Below are 14,280 nucleotides of genomic sequence, written 5' to 3'. Positions count from 1 at the left end.
TTCAAGGATATTTCTATGAAAAATGGAATTTTACGCGAGAGGGGGGAGAGGAGAGGAAAAAAAAAAACTTTATCCTAAAATCCGAATTTATGTTCCCCGAAGAAAGTAATCCTTTTCCCATTGTATCGCTATTTTTACCTCGTTCTAAGCTTATAACGAAAGGGAGCATAAAAATCCAGATTATCCGAAAATATTTCTGAATCGATATTCTTTTTTTATTTCGCAACCAGTTACCCTTATCAACCGTATACCATTACCATATCTCTCCATTGACGATTCTTACATTACCTACAGAAGAAAAATGTTCTCGCCAAACCACGTGCTTTTTCAAAAACCTTCTCAAAAAAGCTACAACTAAAAAGACCAGCAAACGAAATTCTCCGGAAGAATAAAAACTTCTCCCAAAAAATACCGTGAAAACAACCGCGCAATGAAATAAGACAGAGAATCCATCCATCGAAATCCACCGAAAATCGAAAAAAATCCTTGCAAAAAAAAAAAAAAAAAAAAAACAGAAAACCCAAATAGATAGAGAGAGAGAGAGAGGGGAGGAGAGACGAGCAACGATGGTCGTTGGACGTAATCGCGTTTAAACGGCCGCGAATCGAGTTGCCCCTGCGTGGAAACTCGTGGAAACACGTGTTCCTCTGATTTCATCCGACGCGTTACCATCGCGTTCCACCCCTGCCCACCACCCACGCCATCCCCCCTCGTCCATATACGCGCGCAAACGCGCGTATTCCGCGGATATAAACACAAAGGGAGGGGAGAAAGAGAAAAGGTGAATCGCGCGTGTATTGTACGCGTGTATAAACACGCACGTAGGGGGAAATGGAAGTGAAACGCGGCCCGTCCGTCGTGGTGCGCGCACGCACAGAGGATGGCCTGTTCTGGATCGGCGGCTCGGCAAAGGATACTCAATCGCGTTGCCTCGACCACTCCCATCTGTTCGGGGCCTGCGTTCCTCCGCCCGCCTCCCTCTATTCCGCTCCTTCCACGCATCGATGCCGATTGTTGCGGAATCACCCCTTGGTTATCGATCTCGAGGCTCCTTTCTCTTCCTTTCTTTTTCTTTTTTTTCTTTTTTTTTTTGGAGACGGAGTTTGGTGTAAGGATTCGTTTTCCACTTTTGTGTGGAAGAGTCGGACTGATGATTTCGGACTTTTGGAGGGTTTGTCGCAGGCTTTGTCGTGAAATTTTGAGAATTATTTGAGAATTGAGAATCGATTGGTTGGAGAATTGGAGGATTTTGTGAATGGATTTTGTACAATTTTGAGTTGATGTAATATTCAATTTTATCGGAAGAATATTTCTCGTTATATTATATTTTATAAAATGTACGAGCGTGATGGAATCGAGAGAAAGAAAGGAGGAGTTTTGACTTCCTTACGATATTTTTTTCACACGGAACGTTGGTTTCGTTGGAAAATTTATTCGTCGGCGTCTGCTTAAACAAAATTTGTTTTCGCGCTCGAAATCTGGCCGGCCATTAGTCCTTTATTTAAAAATATGTCGATGTTCCGTCGCGATTCGAATGAAATATTGCCAGCGAAATACTCGATGTTGCGTCTATTTATTTCTGCTCCAGTTTGAAAATACGATGAGGCACGATAAACGTACAATATGATGATTGATCGTTGGAATGTAGTTGAAGTATTTATATATCGTGATAAAATTTTCTCCCCCGCGAATTCTCTTCCCAAAAATATTCCATAAATTCATTCGTTCATTGAATTAATTTACGAAAAAAAAAAAGGAATCGGCAATAAATTTTTACGCATATAATAAAATTTCGTATTGAACAGTCGTGTCGATATTATAAAGTATCATTTACAACATCGTATATTTCCAATTAAAAAATAGAAATCTGAAATTGATCCCAAAAATCTAATTTTACACTCTTTTTAATGGGAGAAAAAAAATATTATTGAACGAAAAATTCAATTCCATAATTAAAAAAATAACTTTATCCTGAATATTTTCATATTAATTTTTCAACGTTGTTACAACAATCGTTTCTATCAATTTCGCTCTGTATTTCTTCCACAATTAAATAATAATCGATAATAATCCTACTACTACTTCTCTCTACCTCTATCTTTTCTCACCGTCTATTTACACTTCTATTCACACTTCTCACTTACTTTCCACTCTCGATGACAGTCAAACACTAGCATTTCACAAGTCTTCTCCTCTCCCTTTGTAATCTCCACTTTGTACTCGATCGTGACAAAGGTATTGATGAATCATTCGATCGCGTTAATTAATCAAGAATCGAATATATTTGCGTCCGACGCTTTCACCGATTGATCGATTCGAAGGAACGATTCGAGGACGAATTTCGTGCGAACGAATCTCGGCCAATGTCAAGCTTCGTGCTTTCTCCTCGTGCTTGCTGCCGGAATATCGAAGAAGATGAGAATCTCCTACATCGAGGTCGTTTCCTTCTCTTTTCACCCATGAATCTTCCGTAAGTCGTTGACAGAGTGGATCGGTTGTTTTGAAAGCGATTCTCTTTGTGTGTCGATCCTCCTTTCCTCGTTTAGTTATTTTTTTCGTATAATTAATTGCTTGGTTAAAGCTTGAAACCTCGTGGATATCTTTCATTTAAAGAATAAAAATGAAAGAATTGTAGCAATTTGTTTGAAAAGGATATTTTAAATTTTAAATTGTTCTTCAATCTTCTTCGATTTTTAAAATGAGGGGGGGAAGAATGTGGATCGATCGAAGAAAATATTGGCTCGTAAAATACGTAAATCGTTCGCCAAATTGCAAATAAAAAAGTCGAGTGGAAAATAATTTAATATTTAAGTATAAATCGAAGGATTCTTTCTTAACTGGTTAAACGTTTCACAAGGAAATTTGTTCGAATTACAATCCCAAGTTCGATTTACAATCGTTGAAAAAAAGTTCTCTAACTCAACTCGTTTTGCAATTTTATTTCGTTCGATTTTTCTCTCGATCCTTCCGTTTCAAAGACGAATTTCTTTCCTTTCCTCGTCGCAAATCATTTAACGACGCACCAAATCAAATTCAACGATCGTAGAGAACTTTCGAGTTGTAAATCATTGACAGGGACACGGGGGACTCCGATGCCTGGTAGCCAGAGATTCACTTCCGGTGCGGGCATCGAAATCTCCATATTGAGGACGTTTGTCTTTCGAAACTATCGTTAAATTATCGCAACTTTCCACTAATAATAATTTCACTAATTGCGGATACAATAATTTCTCATTTAATTAAATTATCTGCAATCAAAAAGAAAAAAAGGAAATTCTTAAATCCTATTATTCTTTGTTGATGGAGAAATATTATTAAAATTTCCTATTTTAATATTTCGTTAAATAATTCGTGTGAAATTATTTCTTTAAAAAGATAGGAAATGATCGATCAAAGTCAATCATAAATTTTATAGAATCTCATTGCGGAACACCCTTTTCGTATTGTCTCCGACAAATACGTGTAATCTCTCTTGAAAAGTAAAATTCCAAAAATGAATTTGATAACGATAAAAATATGGTCGAACGGAAGAATGGGGATTCGTTCAAACTTGTTTTTTCACACACGTGAAAGTCACAAGTCACGAATTCCATTTTAATTTTGAACGGTGGAGATAATAAAAATGGAAGGTAATAAAAATCGTTCGAGGGACCAATTTATCTTATCTTATTTCGTGCAACAGGAGAAATCAACAAATCTGTCGTTACGTTCACGAATTATTTTTAACTACAATATAATTGATCATCAATTAATCGAAAGAAATATTCTTAATAGACCTGTCCTCTTTCTTTTATAATAAATACATCACACGTTTTTTGATGTTGAAATTAAATTTCAATTAGTAGAATCTTTTTTTTTTTTTTTTTTCTTTTTTTTTGGTGAAAGTAGATACATTTAAATTGACATTTAAATATTTATTCTTAATTAGTTGTAGTAATCAGTTGTGAATGATTAATACGGATAAACGAATAATTATCTTCGATTGAATTAAATAAATCGAGAATTGTTAAAAGAAGTTAAAAAAAATAAGAGAGTCTTTCCACAAATTTCACACGATTTTCCACATCTTTTCCTTTTAAATCCATCAAAGAATGCCGGAGGAATATTTCCAACGAATTCCAAATTCAAAATCACGATTGGACAAGAGTCGACATCCCCCTTCTGTCCTTTATGATCCACTCTCAAATCCTTCCACTTCCGGTGCTCGGCCGTTCGGAGAAAATTTCACCAAACATCCTCTCCCATCCCCCCCTGCATCGCCACGTCTGTGGCCCGAGGCTCTGTCGCGTCATTGGTCGTCGAAAATTAACATGCGAGCGATCAGGAAATACACGCCGTGCACCGACAAATATCGGGCGAGTTAAAAAACCGAGGGAGATGAGCGAAAAGGGGAGAGAGAGTGTGTGTGTGTGTGTGCGCGCGCGCGTGCGTTGATGGAAGGAGAGTTCGAAATATAAAAAAAAGAAAGAGAGGGAAAAAGGAAAATACGGGTGGAAAAAAATAAATATCGAAGGGTACGATACGTTCTATCTCATCCCTTTCGTCATATATATATATATTTCTCTTGGATTCGTAGTCATTTGAAATCTCGCGCCTTTTTTGTGCAACAATTGGTTGCATCGAATCGAGACCCGCAAATTGGAAAACCAAAGGGAAAACTGGTTTAGGCTGGTCGAGTTTACTTTTGGGGACGTCTCGGGGGTTGGATACCCTCTTGCGTGCAACAGGCAAGAGATATCTTTCTTGGGGAGAGTTGGGAGTTGGAATTTGGGGAGATGAAGAATGTAGATCAACTTTTCCTTGATTTATATTTGTTTCGATGCTTTGGATATTTTATGAATGTTTTTCTTTGTTGTTGCGTTTAGTTAGTTTTATTTATAGTATTTAATAATCAAGCAATTAAAATTTGAATTTAAACATCCCAAGAGTTTAAATTTCTAAAGCTTTATTAAACAATTTTCCAAATTACTAAATTCTTGGAATTGATATTCAGAATATATTTATTGTTTTCAAGTGTAATTTCATTCACACGTTTCTCATTTTAATTTCCAAGCTTAGATCGAAATGAAATATCAGTGATGATCAATCTACGAGCTTGCCAGTTATTAATTCAGGGGATCTGTCATTCGTGATAAATTAGTGTTAGTAAGCTCATATTAATTCGAGCATTTCCTCGTTGCGAAATCGCGTTGAGAACTCCTTCGTTTCTCGTGGTTTCATTCCAGACTTTCACCAACGCGCGATCATCCCTGCGCGAATAAACTTTTCGTTGTTTAGTCGGCAAGGACCATCTCCCGTTGCCATTATCTCCGTTTCCCCTTACGTCATGTTTGATCGCTCTGTTACAGTCAAAACAAACAATATTTTTTCTCTCTTTTGTTTTATTTAACAGGAGAAGGTAATTTAGGTATGGAAATTTCATTGAGGATTGTTGAGTTCAAGGAATAATAACAATAGTTTAAATGGAGATGATTATGAATTTTCTTCGAAAAGAAAAATTATTTAATAGTTTATATATGTGTGTGAAATTCTTAGTAAAATTGTCGTATGGAAATTGAGAATTTTTTTTAAAAGTTCACCGGTATTTTTTAATACATTTCCTCCAAGTGTAAATATGTTAATAGAATTTTATAACGGGAAGGGAAAGAGCGTCAGAATAATTAATTTAGTTTGATTCATATTTTAAAGTCGACTTTTGCGAAAACTTTTCCGCGTGGAAAATTCTAAAACAGATAATTACACAAATAAAAGCGCATCTTCCATTCCATTTTATATCAATTTTCAAATTTTACAAATTTTACAAAATCATACACTGATTAATACAAAATATCGATACATATAAACTCTTCCTGCCTGACAAATGAACACAATTCACAATTTTTTTTTTTTTTTTTTTTTTTCTCTCCCTTCTCAAACATCCGAAAAGAAATTCTGCGAATTCCTCGTCTCGTTCACGATCGAAACGTTCATCAACACTTTTCCTCGCGAAAGAAAATAAAAATCCAACTCTTCGAATCCCACAAATCCAACAACGAAATACTTCCAACTCCAATCTCCAAAAAAAAAAGAGAGAGAGAGAGAGACAAAAACCTAGAAAATTTCACCCACGATTTCTCACCCGAAGCTGCAGCGAGAAATATCTACATCCCAATCGACAAACGCGCAACACCCAACGTATTTATTCATTCACGATGACCGGTGGTGGATCTGGTGAAAAATGAAGGCCAAAGCGTGGTTGGTACGCCATCCTGGGACACCGGCGTGGAGGAGCGCGTGGAATATTGCATATACATTGCCTCTCGCCAACGAATTATTTTCGTTCGCATAAACAAAGTCACGACTTGAAAGGGGAGTTTAAATTGTTCGCTAGTTTTACGTGCCCGCGGCTCTCTCTCTCTCTCTCTCTTTCTCTCTCCACCCCCTCCACCACCTTCTCCAACCCTCCATCTTCCTCGCTCCGCCCTCCTCGCCCGTCTATCCACCCTCTCTCTCTCCCTCTCGTCGCGAGACATCGCTGTTGCCGCTGTCCATCAGGAAAGATCCCGGGATGCGAGCCTGCGCTTGAAACCCATTGATTAACCGTTGTCTGCTGCATGTTGCGAGAGCGCTCGTAGCGAGGAGTAACGTGGAGAGAAAGAGAGAGTGAGAGAGAGTATGGATCGAGGATGGGGGTTGGAAAATGGAGGAGGATGGAGGAGTTAGCGGCGGGAGGAGAGGAAGATAGGGAGGGAGGGAAGAGACGGTGGTGGCCAGGAGCAACGTTTATGAAAACTTTCTGCATCGACTGCACCGCGAATAAAATAACGCCGTGGATTATTCCAACCCCCGTGCCACTTCCCTTCGAGCCAGAGTCAGCCTATTGACCACCACCTTCCTCGTGGTATCCGACTTTTAGGGTAGGATAGGTTTGGAAATCAGGTTCTTTTTTTTTTTTTTTTTTTTTTTTGAGAATGATGAGAGGATCTTTTGTCAAGTATGGCGTTCAATTTCGATTTGAATTCTCCGATTCGTTGGAAATTTTCTTCCAGGGGTTCAGAAAAGGTGGCCAGAAAAATTTTTACGAGAAAAGTAAGCGAGAATAAATTATTATACGCTTGGCGTAGATACGTTGGGATGTTGACGTTAAAGGAACAATATATTTATTGCCGTATGAGAGATCAGTGACTGTTTAATGTATCTTCGAGTAACGGTTGTTGGAACTCGTCTCGGAGACGAGTCTTGAATATCGCGCGGGGAAAAGTGGATCTGACGAGTTGAAGCGACTTGATTGTAATGATCATTCTATTAGCGACCAGTTCTGTACGCGATATGTCGTCAGAAAGAAACTTAACCAAGTTTCTTGTACACTGATTCTGATTTTCTCGTATTTCTTCTCTACAGAGAATGTATTCTAGGCTAGGTTTTTAATGAAAATTGTGTATTTCGTTTAAAGAACGATTGTGTATTATTTGAAATTTTTTTCCTCTCTCTCTCTCTCTCTCTCTCTCTCTCTTTATCGTGGATTTTTTGGAAACTTTACTGAAATTTTATCGAAATATTCTGATATTTAAATTGTAGATTATTTGCTATCGTGTTTATCGAGGATTTGAATATTGTACTGAATGTAAAATAGAATTGGGAAAAACTGGAATTGATTCATTTTTCTTTTTTTTTTTTTTTCATTCGAATATGAATATTCAAGTTTTTAAAACTGTTAGATCAATAAGATAAACGCTAAGATATTATTTGAAAAAAAAAAAAAAAAGAAGCTATCGATGTGTTTAAAAAATTTATGGAATTGGGTGAGAAAGTTTTTTCAAAACTTGAGAATGTAAATCTTTACTATCCGTAAGAAGGGATCGAAATGTTCGAGAAGTTAATTAAACTGAAGAAAAAGAACGAAGTTGGGGAAATTAAGTAGAAACTGGTGAGGAGAAAGAAACTCGGTTCGATCAGATCCTCGATGAATTCGTTTCATTCGAAATTTACCGTTTTATTAAAACATCATCTTGATTAACTTTTCTGTCGTGTTTAATCAACAATTATACGAAATTATACAAAAATATTGTAATTTCATCGTAATTGCAAAAAATAAATATTTCAAAATTCATCCTTTTTGATACGCCAATACAAAAAAAAAATTTGATTCATCATTTCCATAAAAGTCATAATAAATATTCCAAAATTCATTTTTTTTTTTTTGTACGGCAATACAAAAAGAAAATTTGGGCCCAACTCATCGGATTCGTTATCACTTACATTCCGCAGAAATTACTATATTTACTATATTTTTCATTTTAACAAATTATATTATTATTTTCCAATACGAAAATCAGTGGGTCCAATTCATCATTTACACTTGCACAAAAATCATATACCATAATTTTCAAAGATAAATATTTCAAAATTCATAGTTTTCGCGAATTCGATACCTCCAACGCCAACTATGCGATGCGAAAGAAAACCTGGCGGGCCCAATCCCTCCTCCATTCATCACAGACTGCTCACTAGCGCCATCACGATCGCTCGTTCCGAGTATACGATCGGTAAGAAAGTTGGTAGATCGTCTCCCTCGTGAAAGTTAAGACCTGCATCGCAGCCTGTCGGTCTCACCGCCAACTAAACAGAATTACTTTCGAACTCTCTCTCTCTCTCTCTCTCTCTCTCTCTCTCTCTCTCTCTCTCTCTCTCTCTCTCTCTCTCTCTCTCTCTCCTTTTCACACACACACACACACAAACCGATAAAACAGGCCCTCTCGTTCGCCGCCAGAACCTAAAAACTTTCCACGCTCGTAAATGAGCCCCGGAGTTTTATGGGCCATTTGCATCCGGCTTTAAAAGTGCCACGAGTCTTGCAATTAAAGACGCTTGCATCCTACCATCGTTGCACAGCCATCCTGGATCCTTCCACGCCACGTCGTCCCTCGGCCCTCAGTTTTTTTCACGCCGTTCGATGCTTTCCAACAATTTCAGACTTTACCCTCCCTCCAAGGTGGAAAAAGAGCTCGCGAAATGACTCTGAGAGAGGGGAGAGATATCGGGGGCGACAGGGCTGTTGTGTTCTTCCTCGTATCGAATTGATTGCCTTGGTTTTGATTGGTAATTTTGAGCAGTGGATCGTATTGGAAGAGTATTATTGTACTCTCCAGGATGAGAAATGGAGGCGAAGAAGAACAGATCTTGATTTTTTCTTTCTTTCTTTTTCTATATGTTATTCTTCATCCTAAGATGGAGTTGAATCGTATTGGATCAAAATGTCTGTGATTCGAAAAAAAGGATAAAATTTTGATATTTGTGTCGTTTCTTCGCGATGAAATTAGAAAAGAAGAACAGATTTGATTATTACGAAGATTATTCTCAAATAATTTGATCGAATCGGGAAAAAAATTCGATCCTCGTCGTGATGTTCCTCCTTGGCCAAGTCTTCACGCATCCGTGAAGGAGAGCAGGGAGGATGGCAAGGGTAGAAACGAGATTGGATTGTTGAAAGTGGCTCGTGCAAGGCCCCATCTGATTACCAGTTTCGTTGATGGATTCTTAGGCCAACCCTCTCTGCCGATCCACCACATTCGCGCGGGTCCGCGACAATCGTCCTTCCTCGCCTTGGTTTTACGATACCATTTTGGATAAACGATCCTCCGGCATTTGTGCGCTCATAATACGCTCGAGATCGGTTAGTTTCGCGGACCGATCGCGGTTCTGCGGCTATGCACCTGGGGTTATCCAGGTAATTGTTAGATATTTCGTAAGATATATTGAAAAATAGAATGAGAACACATATAAATATTTTTTTTAACGAATAAAGTAGTTTATTTGAAACGTGACTACGAGGTTGATGGAGAAGAATAGATGATTCTTTTGAGAATCTTTTCTTACAACGAGGATAATAATAATATGAATTCAATGAGGATCTTTTGTCGATGAAAATAGATTGAGTAGTGGAAAAATAAGAATAACGAAGATGGTTGTAAAATAAAAATATAATTTAATTAATAAGGTGGAGAAAAGGAGAGACCTCGTTGATCACGACGCTCGTATCAACGAAAATGAAAGGAGAGACCTCGTTGATCACGACGCTCGTATCAACGAAAATGAAACTGCAAAGGAGTCGATTTTATAATATGATCGGCGACTCGAATCGGCACGTCCATGTATTTTCAATCAGCTGGTTCAAAAAGCTGATTGATCGATGAAACACCAAAGTCAAAGTAATGAGGAAATTGTTAAAAACTTTGTGAAGAGGGAGGGAAAGGAAGATGCTATATAAGGGAGAATTTGCGTCCCCAATCCTCCGAATTTCCCTATCTGGATTGTCAAATGAAGAATTGCAGATCGTGTCCATGTCCCTGTGAATATAACTTCGAACAGCAGTAATTTATTTGATCAATTTATCGTTGTTTCGTGGATCTTGCGTAGAGATATTTTGATTTGTTAAATTATTGGATTATTATTTTTCTATTTTATGTTAAGGAGGATTAATTAATTTGCCGAGGATAATGATAATGAAGGGAAGAGTTGGGCGATTGGAGGATAAAGGAGTAAATTATTATTCTTTTTTGGAAAAATATGATTGCAATGTTAAGTTTTTCTAATAATTTGTAGAGAATTATCAGAATCTAAAAAAATTCCTGTGTAAAATATTTTTCACCGAGGTATAACTGAAAAGTGTAATTAAAAAAGTGGAAGAAACGAATCGCTTTTGCGATTCAACTTTCACACGTACGTGCAACACGTTCGTATCACACGTGTAAAACTCTGAAAATTTTTTAATCCCAAACCTGTTCAAATGAAACTTGTTCAAAGCTGGAAAAAAAAAAAAAAAAAGTTACTTCCGCCATACTGTATTTTGATACATCCCCCCCACTCCTATGAAGTTAATCATCAGAAAGAGTTTTAAATTGCATTACTCGAGCTACTAGGAAATTGTGTACGTACGAAATATATTTCATTACTAATCTCCATCAATTATCTCGTCCTTTAAATCGAGGATTAATTTAAAAAAAAAAAAAATACATTCACAAAAAATTCTCTCTCCCTTCCCATTCTTTCCCTTCATCTCCCTTATTCTTCATTTCATTTTATTCCCTCTGGATCCCCTTTTTTTTTTCTAAAAATCCATTGTCTCCAAAAATCCAAAGAGACCAATCTGAATCTTCCTATCTCTTGTATCGAAAGATCGATCGAGAAGATAAATCCAGCCTATCCAGGAGAAGACAGATTTCGCGAAAGCTTAATGGAAGTTCGTTATTATTTATTTTTTTTTTCTTTTCTTCTTTCTTTTTTTTTTTTTCCAGGTTGGCGCGTGCCAACCGAGTGAATCGTGCAATTTTCAACAAAAGCAACTTTTAATTATTCAGCAATTTTCTTCGTTAACCGTTCCTCATTAGCGAATGGCTACTAAAGGGCGCTCTCCGCCCCTTCCCTCCCTCTCTCTCTCTCTCTTTCTCTCTCTCTCATTAAAGATACATTCCATCGGGAACTTTTGAAACTAATTCACTTTAATTTCGAGCGCAAGGTTCATCGTCCCGTTATATTATAACTCTCGAGCTACGAAATGGCAGATGATTGACAGAATTGTTTGTGGATATATATATATATATCGATGCGAGACGAGATTTTCGGTATTTCCTTGTTGCCAATTCGATGGAAAAGAATTTTTAAATAAACTAGTATCTTTGAATTTAATGCCTTTTTTTTTTTTCTGAAAAAAAAAATTGGCTATGATATTATTCTAGGATTTTAATTTTTACTCAAAAAAAGAAAAAATAATTATTTTCCAAGGGAAGAGGAAAAAATGAAGAATAAAAATAAAATTAGAATTCCTTGAAGATGGAAAATATTTGGTGAATATTACGAGAGAGGTAGTTTTCTTTGGTTGGTCGTCATGATAAAAATTCCGTTTTCCCACGAAGATAAAAGCTAAAAGATGAGTTGAGCTCGTCGTACGCCATTTACGATCGATTCACCGTCTCCATGTGCGGTGAATAAGGGCAAGTATCTTAATCAGGATTGTCCAGTTTGGTAGAACGTGTGTCTCCGCAATTTGTGTCACTCGCAGTGAATTTTTTTTTTTTTTTTCCCCTTCCTTTCCTGACGTATCCCTCCTCCCAGCCTCTTAAGTTGTATTGTACACACATGATATGATGATGATGAATTAATTAATCAAATGGAAATACGTACTTTCCTCGAATTTAAATTAACCAATAATAAGAATGATTATTTATAAAAATTTTGAGATCAAATAGAATTCCTTTTTTTATTAAATTTACGATCTCAATCCAATGTTCTAATCTTTTTAATACTCGATCGGGAGATAAGAAAGAAATAATAAGAAAGAAATAATACGCTGTTCACCCACCTTTCTTCTCGAATTATGTATTTCTTTATAATCGTTTTATTTGTTCGTTGCACGGCTTTTCATCGTCATTTTGATTAAATTATATGTGTATTTACGATACGCATGCAAAGAAAATATTATCTATTGGGCGGTGCACGCAAAAAATGGATTGATAGATTAATTTAATTCGTAATTCGTCGCATGAATCGTGAAAGATATATTGGAGAAAAAAAAAAAAAAAAGAAAAATTCTAAATTGATAATTTCACGATCCATTTCCATAATGCACTGATTTTATCGAAAGATAAAATTCGATTTAAGCAATAACGTCATAATGTGTTTTATGCTTTTAATTTTATACTTGTTTTTCTCTCTCTCTCTCTCTCTCTCTCTCCCCGCGTAGAAAAATCTCCGATAATATATTTTATACGATTATGTTTTCATTCGTGTTCAAGTTTATATTGAACTTTCGAATTCATAGAAAATATTCGTCTTGTTGTTACAAATTTCGATACTGCACGAAGAAAGGGTACACGTTATAATGAATTTAACCGAGGAGAATTGGGGTGCGTGTCAAGTTATTTCTTTCATTGCTCGTCCGTGTTTGCGGGAAAATCGATTTCGATTCAAATTGTTGTTGTTTTAAACTTGATGACACGTTTCAAAGAAAAATATAACAATGGAATTAAAACAAGGGAACGAAAAAGAAACAACAAGTTATTTTTTTTTTTTTTTTTTTTTTCCGCTTCCAACATCCAGCAGGATCAATTTCTTCTCAAATAACAATTACTTTGTCACCCTAACAATTTTCGACATCGATTTCAGAAGGATATAACGACGAATTGAATTTTTTTCTGCGAAACGCAAAAGAGAATCAATTTAAAAAAAAAAAAGAATAATGATAAATTAAATCGTCGATCTCTTTACGAATTTTATCCCTCGTCTCAAAATTTAAATTACACCATCCGAGTTTTCATCATTCGAACAGCTTATCAGAAATTATTAAGAAAAAAGATTGATCGAAATTTAAGAAAAAAAAAAGAGAGAGAGAAGGAAAAACAAAAGCTCGATCAGCAATTTTTATCGTCTCGTTGGCCCATCGTCGAATTACGCAATATATTCGAGAGAAACGTGTGCCATCGATGGAGAAAAAGAAGGGAGGAGAGAAGAGAAGAGAGCGTCACGGTGGTCAAGAGTCAACGCTTTCGAAGGATCGATATCCGCTAATAGAATTGTGCGCGTATCGAACGAAACACGACAGCGGCAGGTTTGCCGGCAATTAGTAATGACGTGTCGTTCGATACATGTACATCGTGTTCACGGTTTGTCGCCTGAAAACGATTTCGCCAATTTCACGTTTTATCGATTTTCCTTGCGGATATGTGTTAACGTTGTATTATGATGAAAGATGAACGCGTTCAAACGCATTAATAAACATCCAATTTTTTAAAAACCGGTTGTAAATCAAACCGAAGAATTCAATTTGCTTCGATTGAAATTCATATCGGAATTCAACTTGTGTGCTTGCTTTTCGTCGATGCTTTGTTTAGAGAATCGATCGATTCTCTTCACATTCGCTGCAACAACACTCTTTAAACGTAGACGCGATCGATTACAACTCTTCTTCTTCTTCAGGATCGATCCAATTTCCTGTCCCAATCGAGATGACAGAGTTTGTTTGTTTGCCGCCAATGGCACGACAATCTGCCAAGCTCCATTATCGCGATTCCACGTGTAATTGTTGCACCTATGACCGATCGGATTAAATTCGAAGCCTTGGGCCAATAATTGCTCGATTTGAGACCGATCGGCGCGAGTTCCCGCTTCTTTGTGGCGATTCGGTTAACCCTTTTATCGAGCGAGCTTGCAGATGGAATTGTGAATCGTTGAGTCGTTTATTTATTGTTGACGAATTAGGAGAGAATTTTAAACGATTTGTGATAGGAATTTTTGATAGGATTCTTC

The 14,280-nt window shown here is 36.7% G+C and overlaps 1 protein-coding gene across 4 annotated transcripts in view; it reads left to right on the top strand.

The window, feature by feature from the left end:
- qin (tudor domain-containing protein qin) overlaps positions 1–14,280 on the top strand; it is a 203,746-nt gene that overhangs the window by 105,743 nt on the left and 83,723 nt on the right. The window lies entirely within an intron of this gene.

The sequence above is a fragment of the Apis florea genome, unplaced genomic scaffold, assembly GCF_048593485.1.
Source record: "Apis florea isolate Af1SG1 unplaced genomic scaffold, ASM4859348v1 contig_1615_pilon, whole genome shotgun sequence".
In the NCBI taxonomy this organism is placed as follows: domain Eukaryota; kingdom Metazoa; phylum Arthropoda; class Insecta; order Hymenoptera; family Apidae; genus Apis; species Apis florea.
This window is presented reverse-complemented; position numbering and strand designations above follow the sequence as displayed.